Genomic DNA, 16,459 nt, shown 5'->3' on the forward strand with positions numbered 1-16,459 from the left:
CTAGGTAGCCCTGGCTAGCTGGGAACTCAGAATCTGCCTGACTCTGCCTCCCAGGTGCTGGTATTAAATCTATGTATGGTAGCCCAAACCTGTAATCTCAGCACTAGGAGACTGAGTCAAAGAGAATGTTGAGTCGGAGGTTAGCCTAGGCTACATAGTGTATCCTAAAACTAGTTAAATCTCAACAAACGAATGAAGTACATCACATGTGCACACATGAACATACTGTTAATAATTTATAGTGTATTGTTTTCCTCAATAATTCCCTTCCTTCTTCCCTTTTCCTTCCCTCTTATTTTTTCTTATTTATGCATGTCTTCTACTAAAATGTAAGTTCTATGAGGACAATGAGCACATCTATCTCATTAGCAACTTGTAGGTGTTTGCTTAAGGTAAGTAACAACGTGGCAAACAATTTACACAAACAGAAGTTTATTTCTTGCACAAGTGGCATGTTGGCTATGCACTGGTTATGGCTCAGGCCTATTTGGCTTCACTCTGGGACCTAGGTTTGCAGACAGAAGAAGAATTTGGGATATTGATCTTCTCATGGCAGTAAGAAGACAGACCACTGCAATATGATTCTGACTCTGAAAGCCTCTGCTTGGAAGTGAAACCATCACTTCTGCTCGTATGTCAATGACCAACACAAGCCATATGACCAGACTTCAATTAAATAGAGTGAAGTGGTATAATGGACCCCCAGGGCTGTGTGATGAAAAATTTAACTGGTAATGCAATCTGCTACACGGCTGCATTCTCAGCACCATGCATAATAGTTCCTGGAACGATGCAGGTCCTCCTATTAGTGATGCCATGTGGCCCTTGGCTGTTGGGAAGTTTTTTTTTTCTAGTGTGTGCTATGAGATAGGATGGAAGTACTTCTCCACGATTTATATTGTGTGATACAGAAATTTTATATTTCCTCAATCATGCATAATATGCAAATAAAGTATCTTTTGAAAACTGCTTTTTATTGTTTTGTAGTGTGCAAGTGAAAACCATGCACATTTTTTTCAACTTTTTTTTTATTTGAATTACAAACAGGATTGTTTTACATGACAATCCCAGTTCCCTTCTCCCTCCTGTCCTCCCCTACCCCTCCCCCAACTAAATTTTTAATGAAATGGTAGCTTCAAGAAAAGTCTGTGCTGGGCAGTGCCGGCCCATGCCTTTAATCCCAGCACTCAGGAGGCAGAGGAGGGGGAATCTCTGTGAGTTCAAGGTGTGAGTTCAAGGGCAACCTGGTCTCAGAGCAAGTTCCAGGACAACTAGGGATATTATACAGAGAAACTCTGTCATAAAAAAACTAAAAAAAAAAAAAGAAAGAAAGAAGGGAGGGAGGGAGGAAAGAGACAAAAAAGAAAAAGTCTGCTAGCCTCGTTCAAAACAAATAGCTTTCTTTAAGCTCCTTCAAAGTAAAAATCTCAAAACCACCATTAGATGGGAAAGTGTAGGTCTGGGTAAGCCTAAGACATGGCTTTTGAGCTTTGCCCAAGTGGAAATACTGTTACTCATTCAGTCTATAATCCTGAATGGTCTGAGAGAACCATTGAACTGTAAGACATGAAACAAATGGTACAACCTTAACATGCCCAACACTGTATTTATATTTTTTTTCTTACAGTGCTGGGGTAACCTGGACTTTGCGCATACTAGGCATGCACCCTAACACCAAGCTTTACCCCTACTTCTCCCCAAATGAATTTCTGGTATTCCTGGCCCGCCCCCACCCTTAGGCCTGCTCTAACTTCATTCTTTCCCCTTTCATTAAATGATAAATCTCCTTCAGTTGTTCAAGCCAGATATTTTCATGCTGTCCTTGAATGTTTCCTCTGTCTCCATCTCACTCATATTCCACCTATAAATATCATCCATCACTCTCGGCAGTCCTAGCTTCAAAATATATCCAAAAGTGGAAAGTTTTAATCATTCCCATTGTTATCACCACGTTCTAAACACACCATCATCTCTCAGCTGGATTGTTGCATGATCTATTCTAGCTGTCAGCCCTTGTTGTGATGTTATTTCCAAACCAACCCTGATGTCAATTGCTTACAATAAACATTTATTTTGCTTGCTCAATGGTCTGGGGTCAGCTGGGATAGCTTTACTTAAGGCTTTGAGTCAGTTTTTGTATCCTCTCCATATATCTCCTTTGTGTAGGAGCAGCTGCTAGCTGGGGGCATGTTCTTTTGGCAGATGCCAGGTGCACAAGAGGCCACACTAAATCATACAAACATTTATGTGCTAGCATCATGTTCACTGGCATTCCATCAGGCACAACAAGTTACATGGACATGTTCAGCAGCAATGTGGTGACAAAATGTGGTCTGCTTGCTCTATAAGGACCGATCACAAAACTATATCATTGGGGAATATATATAAGATTCTGCAGCAGGAAGAGAAAACACATATTATGTCTCCTAACTCTTCTCCTTATTTCTGTCCTTTCCACTTGACTGAATTTTAACTTCATCCTGTGCTGTTTATGTGTCCCTGTTTCCATGTAACTACTTCTTCCCTTCCCTTCCCTTCCCTTCCCTTCCCTTCCCTTCCCTTCCCTTCCCTTCCCTTCCCTGCCCTGCCCTGCCCTGCCCTGCCCTGCCCTGCCCTGCCCTGCCCTGCCCTGCCCTTCCTTTTCTTTCTCTTTCTTCTTTTTGATTTTCTTTTTGAGATAGGGGCTTACTATGTAGTAGACTCCATGCTGTCCTGGAAAGAGTTATGTAGTACAGGATGGCATCAAACTTGGGATCTCCATGTCTCAACCTCCAAAATGCTGGAATTACAAGTATGGACCACCATGCCTGGACTCAGGCATCACTTTCCTGCTTACACTATTTATTTATTTGTTCATTTATTTACTTGCATGTTTTTTGAGACAGTCTTAAAATTGTAGTCTTGGCTGGCATGGGGCTCTCTATGGAGATAAGGTTGGTTCCTGAACTCACCTAGATCTGCCTGCCTCTGCCTCATGAGTGCTGGGATTAAAGGCGTGTACCACCATACCTGGGATTGTGTACGCTTTTTAAAATTGGAATCCTTGAGCTATGCAAGTTCCTCTACCACTCTGTCTTGTTAGCTTTCTCTCTGTGGTGGTTCTCAGTGTTCTCCACATTTTGCAGTTAGTTAATCATCTCTTTCCTTTCGGTATAACATAAGTTCTGAGGGCAGGTGTTTGGACTGGATTTATTTATTTATTGACTGAATGAGCAAATTGTTGGTGGCAGGAACAAGGTTAAGGTGAGAAAAAGCTAAACACGGCAGTAGAGTATATCCATTACGCCAAAGCCCCACCATTCATAAGTAGAGGAGACAAAAATAAGACAAACAAGCAAACATTTCTTAGTGAGGGGCGATAACCAAGTGTCTCTGTCATCACGGTCATTTGGGGTCTATAGGCAGTCAAGTGATGTGAGGACTCAGAACCAAATGCCTGTTGGACTGTTCCCATCCGCCCCCGAGTCTTCCCTGTAGATTTCCGGGACCTAAGAAACTGAGCTGAACTACTGAATGGGGTCCTGAAATACTTAGCAGGATACAGGCCTTTGAACTGGTTTCAGTATTAGCAACATTTGCATACCAATGACCAGAACATCCGAAAGAAACTACTTAAGGGGAAGGTTACATATGGCTCACAGTCTCCAAAGATGACCATCATTAATTACTTCTTTCAATTTATCTGTGTGTATGCAACTCCATTCCTCAAAAATTAGAATCTATGACTTTCCTTTTGAATTTAGTCTGTTAGTTTCCACCATGGCAGCAGCTTGCCTCTGCCTCCAAAGCAGTTACATCATCACCGGTCACCAGGTAACTTTCCCCCATCAGCTATGCAACATGTTTACCGCTTAAAAGTGTCCACCAGGCACAGCTCGCTCCCTTGTCTCTTGCTCCTCTCTTGCTTCTCTTGCCTTTCTTCTTCCTCTTGTCTCTGTTCTCTCTGTCTCTCTGTTTGTCAGCCTCCCTCATGTCCCCACTCTGACTCAGCCTTTCACTCTTTCACTGTTCCCTTCCTCCCTCCCCAATGAACTGCTTGCACTAACTCTGCTGTGCATGGCGTGTTCACTTAGTCACATAGCTTGGCAGGGCCTGAAAGGTACCCACTTCGCCATTGTTTCTGTTTTTCTTTTTGTTTGTTTGTTTGTTTTTATCCTTTTACTCACGCTTTACTTTGAATGGTAAAATGATGCCATGCTCACTTCTAGGTCTGTCCTGGCACTGGCTCTGTAGACCAGCTGACCTTGAACCCACGGAGATCCACCTGCCTCTGCCTCCTGAGTACTAAGACTAAAGGTGGGTGCCCCTACTCCCAGCCTAGGTCTGGATTTCAAAAGATCTGATAGTTTCCTCCTTCCTTCTAAGACAGCTAGCTACCTTGGAAAGAAATCTGTTTACAACAAAAGCACCTTACTGTGAGGAATCTTAATGTAGCCATATGGCAAGGCAATATGACAGAGAATCAAAGAAGGCGATAGACAGAGTCCCCAGGCAAAGCTCCTCCCCTCTGCCCTCGTCAAGCCACCTCAACTATGCTATCCCAGCTAAGGCTCTAGGTCCAGGCATTATAAAGCCAATACAAACCATGGGTGGTACTGTTGGGATTCTCAGCCCAGTGACAGATTGGTTGTGGCTTTGAGCCACTAAGTTTGCAAGGAGTTCTAAAACAATGAAAAACTTGTACAACAGAATATGGGTAGCAGGAAGCAGTTTAGGATGGAGGCAGGGCTGTGAGTCCCAGGTAAAGGCTGCCTGGATAGCAGCCACATGACCTTAGGCAAGTCCCTGAATGTCTCTCTGCTTTATTTTTTGCGTGCCTTTAAGACAGAGTTAATGATAGCTCCAATCAGGGTTGTGATGATTGTGTTCATGCACAGAAAGGCTTTTCCTTCAGCAGTGGCGCAGGAATAAGAGTTACACAAATAGGTACTGTTGTGATGATGACAATACGGTGTAATTTCCATTATGTACCAATCACATTCTCATTTCACTCACATTTACTTTATTTCATCCCCGGGACCCCTGAGGAACAATACCACACAAAATACCCAAGGAGGAAAAAAATTACTGCTTCCCTAGATACAAGTCTTTGTACAGGAATTTTGGGTTCAATGAAAGGCCTCAAATCATTTCTGACTGACAGAGGAGAGAACTAGCTTTCCCCCCTCCTCCATCCAATTTTCCTCTGTATTTCCATTTTGCGTAGGCAAATGTTCAAGTTTGCATTCTTCAAGCATATATTCACAGGCTGTCATGGGAGCAGGGGAAAAAGACAACCCAGAAACCCACTGGGAGGCAGTGGAGGCCAACTCAGAGAAGGGGGCCTCAGATAATCTACGAAGTTAGTAATTCACTGGAAGAATCAAGGGCTGATGTTAGTAAATTACTACTTGCCAGGCTTTCCCAGGGGCCTGAAAAGTTCATGTGGCCTCTCCAAATTCCTACCGCTGCTAGAGGGCAATAGTATAGACCCTGGTAAGATTGGCTTCCATGCAAAATAAAGTAGATAATAAGTATTTGCACCCTCCTTGTCACTCTCATGGAAATGCAAGCTGCCAAGGCTGAGGGGAGTGGGAGTTGAGTGTTCATCTGACTAATCCATACAACAGCAGGATGCAGCCTGGGCCCAGGTACTAGGAGGCAAAGGGAGGAAAGAGCTGGGCTCCACCACTCAACAGCGATGTGCAAACAGGGTTTGGAGGGCACTTCGAGAGGAACAGGAGGGGAGGCCAGGATCGGAAGTCAGAAAGAGGGGCCAGGTCAGAGGGCAAAGTCCTTCCTCTGCCTTGCCTTATCTCTCTCACCACCTGGATCCACTTCCTTTACTGTTTCCACTTCCTCCCTCCTGTCATGCTGAGTCTTCTACCCCCACTGCGCTTTCTTCTCATCTCTGCAAACATCAAAACACCCTCCTCTGCTGCGATGCTTTTTCTCTGTACTCAAGAGTGTCATTTCCTTGAAGAGCTGAGCTCATTCTAATCAAAGCCCCTAATGCATGTGCAAATGGAAGAACCAAACAAGAAAGAGCTGCCCAAGGGATGGGGAGGTAAATGGCTCAGTCGGTAAAAGTGCTTGCCACCCAAGCTTGAGGTCTTGAATGTGGTTCACATAAACAGTCAGACATAGTGGCCCTTGGCTGCAACCCCAGAGATGGACAAGAGGATCCCCCAGGCTTGCAGGCCAGCTAGTCTAGACCAGTCAATGAGTTTCAGGTCAGTGAGAGATTCAGCTTCAAAAGAACAGGCGGGAAGAGTCAGGTATGGTAGCACATGCCTTTAATCCCAGACACTTGAGAGGCAAAAGCAAGAGAATATCTGTGAGTTTGAGACCAGCCGGACCTACATAGTGAGTCCCTGTCTCAAAAATAAACTAGCTGGGCATGGTGACACCCACAGGCAGATTTCTGTGAGTTCAGGCCAGCCAGGACCACAGAGTGAGACTCTGTCTCAATGAATAAACAAATAAATACATGTATTTGCAGGAATGCGCGCGCGCGCGCGCACACACACACACACACACACACTGTGGCACACGCATGCGTGCACAATGCCATTAAGTGAGTCCAATGAAGGGTGGAGGTGGAAGAACCAGGAAAGTTCTAGAATCCGACTGGAGAAGCAGGGCGGAGAGATGTGGACAGGCTAGTTTAGGGAGCTTTTTGGCTGCTGGAGAAACCCTGGAGCTTGCTTTCCAGAGTGCTGGATAGTGTCTGCCACTAATTAATGACAGATTTGTGGGGTGAGAATGTTGAAAGGCCGGTGTGGAGTGTGCCGAGAATGGAAAAAAACAAAACCACCCTCTCTCTAGGGAGCGACCAATTGCTGTGTCACTTGGCTCTCTGTGCATTCCAACAGGGCCACTGTCTGCTGGGCATGTGATGTTGTGAGAAGCGAAAAATAGCCCCTGGTAGCTGCAAGAGGCTCTGTTTATAGAGTTCCACCCTTCACACCACCTGTGAGTTACACATATCCAAGCAGTCCTGGGTGGGTGGATAAAGGAACTCACTTTCTCTGAAGAACCCATGTGCTGGAAAAGTTGGGTAGCTCTCTGGAGCTTTCTCCTTTGCAGTGGGGTCTTTCATCTTTCTTGTTCATAGGACCAAGCATGTTACCTATCAGGCTCTGTTCTTCCTGGATGTGTGTCCTTGAGTAGTAAGCACTTTTCCATCCCCTCCCCTCAGCAAAGCTGACCTCCTTCACTTCCTCTTTAAATTAAAAAAAAAATTACTTAATTTCTTTCTTCAGGTCTCAGTAGACAGTCGATGTAGCCTGGGCTGGCTGACCATGCAGTCATGATCCTCCTGCCTCTGCTTATTGATTATAGGTGGTGGCATTTCCCTTCTCTTTTGCTAGAGGCCAGCTAAGGAATCTAAGCTGGTTTCTGCAATGCTAACCCCTTCCAAAATGCCACCCATGCAGATCATGGTGTGTTCTTGGAAGCTCGCATGACAGGGTAAGATTCCCTTTCCCAGCTAGTGTTTTGTTTGGGTTGCTTTTACTTGCTTGCTTCGAGACAGGGTCTCCTGTAGCACAGGCTAGCCTCAAAGTTGATATAGCCAAGGATGACTTTGCACTCCTGCCTCCCCTTCTGGAGCACTGAGATTACAAGTGTGCACCACCACACTTGGCTTATACTGGCTTTAGAATTGACACCAGGACTTCACGAATGCTAGGCAAGCACTCTACCACCTGAGCACAATCTACTCCCCGGCAGATCACCAAGTTCTTTAACCAAGGAAGTGACTGCTAGTGCGACTCTCAGGAAGGCAGGTCACAAGGAAGCTATTTTTGAGGCATTGGGGGGGAGGGGTTTGGCTGGCAAGTTGTCCCAGCAATCTGGGCTAGCAGCTATAATCCCTGCTTATGTCTAAGACTAGCTTCCTTATGCCCTTAGAGTAGAGATTAGACATTGAAAAACAGTCTTAAGGCTCCTCAGTCAGCCAGGTAGGCAACTGAAATGAATCTAGTGGGTAGATAGCCTGATCTCTTTAGCAAACTGGAGTGTGTTTGCCTATCTGTACTATGAAATAGTGTAAAAAGGGAGATAAGAAACCGTTGCAGAAAGCTTTGCCTCGCTGCTGGGTCGATAAGGAGTAATGAGGCAGAGGCGAATCTGGGAGTGAATATATGCTCTGTTCAAATGGCCGCTTGCTATACAGCCCCAGCCCAATATTGTTACGTGTTAGACTGTGTATCGAGAGACGTCAGGGCTTTCAGGTTTTCAAGAGAATCCAAAGAGTTGATGCTTGTTAGTGCAAAACATCTTCTTACTGTTCAAAGTTATCATCAGTCAGCTGGAAAATAAGATATAAATATTTAGCACGAAAGCAAAGCCCATCACTGGAATGCACTGGGCCATGGGTAGTCTCTGCTGGAGGGAATCAGAAAGTGTAATTTAGCATTAAACCAGCCCAGAATTGTTCTTTAACATTTATGGTCAATATATGTATATAATGTGGAGAAGAGACAGAAATTGTACACATTTATATGGCACAGGGTGAGGATATTTCAATACATGTTCAAAATGAGTAATGATGATCAAATCAGTGCAATTAGCACACCCACTACCTCAAATATTTATTATTTCTCTGTGTCGAGAGCATCAGAAATCCCCTCTAGCCCTTTCATGTATTCAGTTAATTGTTGTCACCCATGATAATAGTACTGTGTAAGGAACACTAGACATTATTTCTCCGATCCAAACTGCACCCCCACACTTAATAGTCACCTTCTTTTCTAACACCCATCTCCCTACCTCTAAGTATGGTGATATATTGCTTATTATCTAATAAAGCCACTAAAGATCAGAGAAGCAAAGCAGTCAAGCCACCAGAGAGCTCTTACCTCTACCAAGGCTGGGGAGATCCTGACCTCAACATGGCTGGAGACTAATTGCCAGAATAGGAGGCCCTGCTCCTATCTTATATACCACTCTAGTGCTGGGATTAAAGGCATGAGCTCTGTTTCTCTTTTAGATGAATTCACTCTCATGTAGCCCTGGGTGGCCTTGAACTCACAGAGATCCATCTGCCTCCAGCTCCTGAGTCCTGGGATTAAAGGTGTGGGCCACCACTGCCTTGCATTCTGATCCTCAGGCAAGCTTTATTAAATGATAAACACCACATAAATCATAAATCACTACAACTAAGCTCATGGTGGCTACCTTTTATCCTCTCAAGTTCAGTAAGTCAACAATTTTTAGATGCCACATGGGATAGATCATGCAGTACATGCCCTTCTTAACTTACCTTATGATGTCTCCATGATCCCATCCATATCACCAGAATTTCTATGAACCTAGACTATTTAAGCTTGGGCATTTTTTTTCTGCTTGTCATTGATTTTATGTCCTCGAATAGAAGAAGGTGGTGTGTGTGTTGGTGTGTGTGAAAGAGAGAAGAGAGAGAGAGAGAGAGAGAGAGAGAGAGAGAGAGAGAGAGAGAGAGAGATCTCCATTCTCTTAAAAATCTAATGGAATGTGTCTGGGTAAGGCTACTGAGTGGAAGAACCTTTAGATTTAGCCAATAACTAAATTTAGTCACTAATTATCCATGGGAGGACAGCCTACTCTATAGATGGACATTTTAAAGTCCGTGTCTTAGTTCTGAAGAAATGGCTCAGTGGTGAGGAGCACTAAGCTGTTCTTACAGGTGACCTAATTCAATTCCCAACAACCACATGGTGGTGGCTATCTGTAACCTCAGTTCTAGGGGATAGGGCACCATCTTCTGGCCTCTGCAGGTACTGCATGCACATACATAGACATATAAGCAGGCAAAACACAAATACACGTAAAAACACAATAAGTAAATTAATTAATAAAAAGTAAAGTCTACTGTATAACTTTTTATATAAAAGACATCAACAACAATAACAATAACCAGAATGACAAAACAATAAAGTCTATGTTTTTTTTTGTTTGTTTTTGAGACAGAGTCTCTCTATGTAGCCTTGTCTGGCCAGAAACTCACTGAGTTTGAACTCACAAAGATCTGTCTGCCTCCATATCCCAAGTACTGGCATGTAGCACTATACCCAGCAAGCCTAAGTCTTCTGAGGCTGAATGTCTCTGAACACTGATTGCTATTCACCTATATTAGAGTGGTTGCAGAAAATACTGGAACTTAACAGCTAAAGCACACACTGGTTAGGGAAGCAAATCTTCAGTAGAAATAACTCAAACCCATCTTAGGAATCTTTGGAAAGACAGAGAAAGAGGGCTTCTCCCTTGGCACCAGCTCTAATTATTAGAAGTTGAAAAGGGGAAATTGCTGGGCAGGTATGTAAGCAATTTCTTTTTGTCTAAAACCTTCTGAAGTGAATGCTTTCTGTAACCTGGACACAGTGCTTGTCACTCAGCATAAAACAACAAGCAAGACTCGTGCCACCACTACTGTCCTTTGGAGCTAAAGGAAGATTGATCTGATTCAGAGAAGGACATTCATTAAGTACAATCCGTGACGTGGGATGATGTGTATGCATGGAGATGCCAACATATTCTAAGGTTGTGGCACAAGATCATGCTTTTTTGTTTGTTTGTTTGTTTTGAGACAGGGTCTCACTATGTAGCTTTGGCTGGCTTGGAGCTTGATAAGTAGACCAAGCTGGCCTCCAACTCACAGACATCTACCTGCCTTGGCCTCCTATTGTTGGGATTACAGTTATGTATCACCACACCTTGCAATAGTATGCTTTGTAAGAAAGGAAAGGAGCTGGAGAGATGGCTCAGTGGAAAAGAACACATACTTCTCCTGTAGAGGACCCAAGTTCAATTTCTAGCATCCATGCCAGCCCCAGGGGGATTTAAAGCCTCTATGGGCACTAGTATTCATATGTACATACTCATACACAGATACACATATACATACAAATAATTTAAAATAATAAAAAGATAAAATCTTTTAAAAGGAGAAAAAGTGGGTAGGCCTTAGAATCACACTATCATGTACTCAACTTGGCTTGCTACCTGTGTGTTTTTGGACAACTTTCCAATATGTCTTTATGCTTTAGTTTTTCTCATTGGGATGAAATGGGCACAACAACAGTAGCTACTATGTACAATTGTTTGCTGAGCAGAGGGTTAGTGAATAGTCTTCAGAAACACCAGATTCTGCTTTTTAGAAGACTTGGGTTTAAACCCCAGCACTGACATGATGGCTCACCGCAGTCTGATACTCTAGTTCCAGGTGTTCTAATTCTCTCTTCTGACTTCTGTGGGCTCCAGCATGCATGTGGTACACACACACACACTTAGGTGCACTCAATAAATAAATTAAATAAATAAATAAATGTTAGAAAGAAACACCAGATTGCCTCCCTCACTTCATCTATCTAATTGGCAAGTGATGCCACTAGCTGTCCATGTGAGATATGCTCTGCTGAGCTCATTTTTATTGGTGGAGATGGGCAGTGCAAATTCACCCACTGTTGTTACTTTCTCTTTGAAAACCTTTACGCTGGCTGTGGTTGCATTTCGTAATAACTCAAGAAACCAGTTATCCAGTGGTCTGCTAGAGCAAACTTGCACCAGCTCACAGAAGCCACATGGAGATAGCATGCTGTTAGCTTGAAAATAGCTATGGTAGGGATATTTACACCTCAGAAATCAGCAAGTCTTACAAATCAGAGCTCTTCAACCCCCAATAGTTGGTTGATAAGCATTTACCAGCATACTACTACTTAAGATTATATGAACCAGGCAATTTACTAAGTCTCCTGGTGCATTCCTTGTTGTAAGGATGGCACTAGGGTAAGCAAGGATGGGCCTATACTCCAAAATTTAACAGAGAAACTTAAAATTCACATTTGCAGTCTTGGTGCAGTATTCTTTTATAAACATTATTTTGAAAAATGTATTTATACAATATATTTTGATCACATTTTCCCCTCCTCCAATTCTTCCTAACTCCCCCCCTCCTCCCTATCCACCAAACTTTATACTCTTTTCTCTTTAAAACAAACAAACAACAAACAAAAACAACAAAAGAAACACACGCACACAAACCCACAAACCAAATAAATCAAAATAAACCAGTATGAAAAAAGAAAAAGAACAGAAAAAGAAAAAATCCCCAACAAAGCAAAATGAGACAAAAAAATATCTACAAAAACATCACTGACTTTGTTTTGTATTGGGCATGAGAACTGCCCTGCAGTGTGGTTACTATACCCAGTGAGACTACATTGGAGAAAACTAATTTTTCCTTTGCCAGCGGGTATTAGTTTCAGATAGCTTCTGGATTAAGGGTAGGAGACTGTCCACTTCCCCCTTGGTGTAGTATTGTTATAGCTTATCTCATTCTGGTCCCTGCTCTGCTCTGACTTTCTTCCATATGAGTGTGTGTTCAGTCAATACTCATTCATCATTTACCACTTACCAGCTTCTTATCTCAAAACAAACAAAATCCCTGGCTTTATGGAGCTGACATTCCAATGGGGTGGCACAGGTATAAACATGATAAATAATGAAACATATAGTAAGCTAAGGCAAAAGCAAATCAGTGAAAAAGTTATAGGAAATGTTTGGCGGTAGCAAGCTTAGAAAAGCTCATTGGAAAGTAATCTTTGCTTAAAGACTTAAGTGGGTAAACAACTTAATACTAATGGTTCATTCCCAGCTCTCTAAGCAAAGAGAATCCACAGTTTCCACACTAGGCTTATGCATTGATCCATTTATATGTTCAGCCACAACCTATTGATTGAATGCCTCAAGCTAGACACTGTATTCACTGGGGGATGAAATAACTGTTAAATACTTACTGTGTGCTTACCATGCACAGAGCACTGTTGGAAGCATTCACACTCATTCCCATGCACCTATTCATTTACTCATCAAAACAACCTCCAGAGGCAAGTTCCATCTTATGTCTCCATTTTACAGATAAGGACATTGAGGCACAGATACAGAAATAATCAAGACATGTTACATATCCTCAAAAGTCTAACAATTTAATGAAGAAAATAGATATATAATTATAATCCAGCCCTCCAAAAGCTGTCCATCTGATGACAACTCTAGATGTATAATTATAATATAGCCTGGACAAGGAAGAATATGTCATATTCCAACCTAAGAGATAGGCCATCGCAGCCAAGGATTTCTCCGAGGAAGCCATTGCTTTGCAATAAACAAATAGAAAGAAGCACATTACTATCCAATTCAATTCATCATTAGACACGTAAATGATGTCATCCACTACATCTGATGGTAGTCTCTTTAAAAAATTCATCCTCAGGAGATATTTATCTCAAATCCCAGAAAAACAGAGCCCTGGAGCTTCATTTACAAGGGATGGGGGAATTTTTAATGCTATGAGCACTGTTAATTCACTGTTAATTCTGTAACTAATCAGGTGTCTATCCTTGTCTTAGCTACCAGACAGGTGGGAAATCAATTTGTGGTCTACATCTTCAGGAATGGAAAAATCTTTTGGCAGGCATTTTTCTTTTTTTCTTTTTTTTTAAGTGAGAAGTTTTATTAGAAAGGGAAGGTGAGGGAAGGAAAGAGAAAAGAGGTAAAGAGACACAGACAGAGGACAGAAGAGAAGAAAGAGACAAGAAAAGTCTTATCTGCTCCAGGGGAACAGCAGGAAAGAGAGAGCATAGGGTCTTTCTTTTTTTTTTCAGATTTTTTTATTTGAATTAGAAACAAGATTGTTTTACATGACAATCCCAGCTCCCTTCTCCCTCCCATCCTCCCCTACCACCCCCCTAACAAAAACCCTACCTATCACAAACCCTTTCTTCTATTCTTCCCCTGACTCAACCTTTCTGCTCCCTCATGACCTCTGCATCCTTCCTCTTCTTCCCTTCTCATTCTCCTAGCTCCCTCCCCCCTCTTCCCATGCTCTCAATTTGCTCAGGGGATCTTGACCCTTTTCCCTTCTCCAGGGCACCATGTATGTCTCTCTTAGGGACCTCCTTGTTTACTAGCTTCTCTGGCAGTGTGAATTGTAGGCTGGCAATCCTTTACTCTATGTCTAAAATCCACATATGAGTAAGTACATACCATGTTTGTCTTTTTGTGATTGGGTTACCTCGCTCAGAATGGTTTCTTCTACTTCCATCCATTTTCCTGCAAATTTCAAGATTCCATTGGTTTTTTTTCTGCTGAGTAGTACTCCATTGTGTAAATGTACCACATTTTCTCTATCAGTTCTTCAGTTGAGGGGCTTCTAGGCTGCTTCCAGTTTCTGGCTATTACAAATAGTGCTGCTATGAACATGGTTGAACAGATGTCCTTGTTGTATGAATGTGCTTCTTTTGGGTATATGCCTAAGAGTGGAATTGCTGGATCTTGTGGTAGACCGATTCCCATTTTCATTTTTATATTATTACAAAGCTCAGCACTGTGCTGAGATCTTTTATTTGTTTGTTTGTTTTTTTCAAGACAGGGTTTTTCTGTGTAGCCTTGGCTGTCCTGGAACTGGATCTGTAGACCAGGTTGGCCTCAAACTTACAGAAATCCACCTGCTTCCTCCTCCCAAGTACTGGGATTAAAGGCATGAGCCACCATGCCTGGCTGTGCTGAGATCTTAATTGTCCTTAAGGGTACCTGCCTCATAGGCTTGTGAAGATTATCACTTCCATTTCATAACAGGAAAATGAACATCTGAGAGGTTTGTCAAGGTCACATGGTTAGTAAGTTGTGGAGTTAAGTCTGAGTCAAGGGTATCTACAATAATCATAGTTATTTCGTGAGCACCAAACATTCAATGTGCCTAATTACTTCCTCCATGACAACCTTGTTAGACAAACATTACTTCCATTTTATAAATAAATGAAAGTCTTGAGAGATTATGTAACTTTCCCAAAGTTTATGTAGTGTAGCTCCCCATTTAATTTTTGGCTAGTTGCTACTGTTTTGATGGGAGGAGTTATACAGTTGATAGTTAAATCCCTGGTGATATAGCTTAAATGCTGCAGGCCAGTAGATAGGCCAGATAAACAGTACTTGTTTTTAGCAGGTCACCTTTCCCTAATGAGTCTCAGGTGTTGACATCCCCTCCCTGGACAGCTGTTTCTGAGACATTAGCTTGCTAATGGATTAGAAGCTACAGCCTTACTTTCCAGAACCTTCTTACCATTCTATTGATCCTATCCCCCATTTACAACTCCCCACACCGCCCCCCCCCCCGGCATACTCCAGTGCCACAGAACAAACTGAACATGTGTGACAGAGCATGCACAGGGACATTTGACCTGACTGGATACCAAAGAAGTCCATAGAGCTAGAAATGAATGAATCTGGGCTTGACAGACCGGTTTCCACTAAGCATCACTCTAAAATGCCACTGCCTCCTGAGGCCTCTCAGCTTGGCTCCCGATTCATGAGCAGTAAGCTCTGAGTTGCAGCCTTGTCACCTTACTGCCACACAAAGCATTCATCTTGTGAGGTTTCCCACCCTACCTGACAGTACTGGGTCATCAGACAGAATTACAGCTCTGAGTTGGGCGTGATCATGGGATTCGCACCACCTGAACTGCTCGAGCTTCCGTTTTAGTGGTTGCGGTTTGTCTTTTCTAAACCTGAGGGCACCTTTTCAAATTTCCGTTCTGCATAAATTTCTGCAAGAAGCTTCTAGCCTCTGTGAACAAAAGCAACTCATTTGTGTCACTCACAAGCAGATGTGCAGATATGGGGCAGGGTGGCAAGAAGAATCAGAGCAGAGGCTGGGATTGGGAAATGCAAGGGTTTTTTTTGGGGGGGGGATGCAAGGTTTATACAGGCATAGAACAGATGTCATTGCAGACGGCTCCCTCTTAGACTTGTTACTGTTCCTGCAGAAATGCCACAGTTCATGTTGGATTTTGTTGGCCTTGAGTTCGAGTCTCTGTTTGAATGAAGATGTCCTCTGGACAAGCACATTAATGTATAGGTGGAGTTTTCTTGTCCCAACAGCACTCCCAAATAACCACACAGAAACCTAACTTTAATTGTAAATGCTCAGCCGATAGCTCAGGCTTAATACTAACTAGCGCTTGCAACTTAAATGAACCCATTTCTATTAATCTATATATTGCCACGTGGCTTCACCTGTCTTCCAGCATGTCTTACTACCTCTGTGTCTCCTGGCAACCCCACTGACTCTGCACTTCTTCCTCCCAGCATTCTCAGTTTGGCTGTCCTGCCTACACTTCCTGCCTGGCTACTGGTCAGTAAGTTCTTTATTAACCAATAAGAGTAATATATATTCACAGTGTATAGAAGAATTATTCCATAGCATATCATTAATGTGTTTCAGAAAATGAGTTTGACATTACACATGCATAACTAACTAAACAATGCCATTTCTCTCACAATTTAATGTTTTCAGTTAATCATTCACAGGATTCAAAATTTAAGACTGTTAAACCAGGTGGTGGTAGTACATGCCTTTAATCCCAGCACTTGGGAAGCAGAGGCAGGTCGATCTTCGAGTTCGAGGCCAGCCTGGTCTACAGAGTGAGTTCCAGACAGC

This window comes from Cricetulus griseus, chromosome X (assembly GCF_003668045.3).
Source record: "Cricetulus griseus strain 17A/GY chromosome X, alternate assembly CriGri-PICRH-1.0, whole genome shotgun sequence".
Lineage (NCBI taxonomy): Eukaryota > Metazoa > Chordata > Mammalia > Rodentia > Cricetidae > Cricetulus > Cricetulus griseus.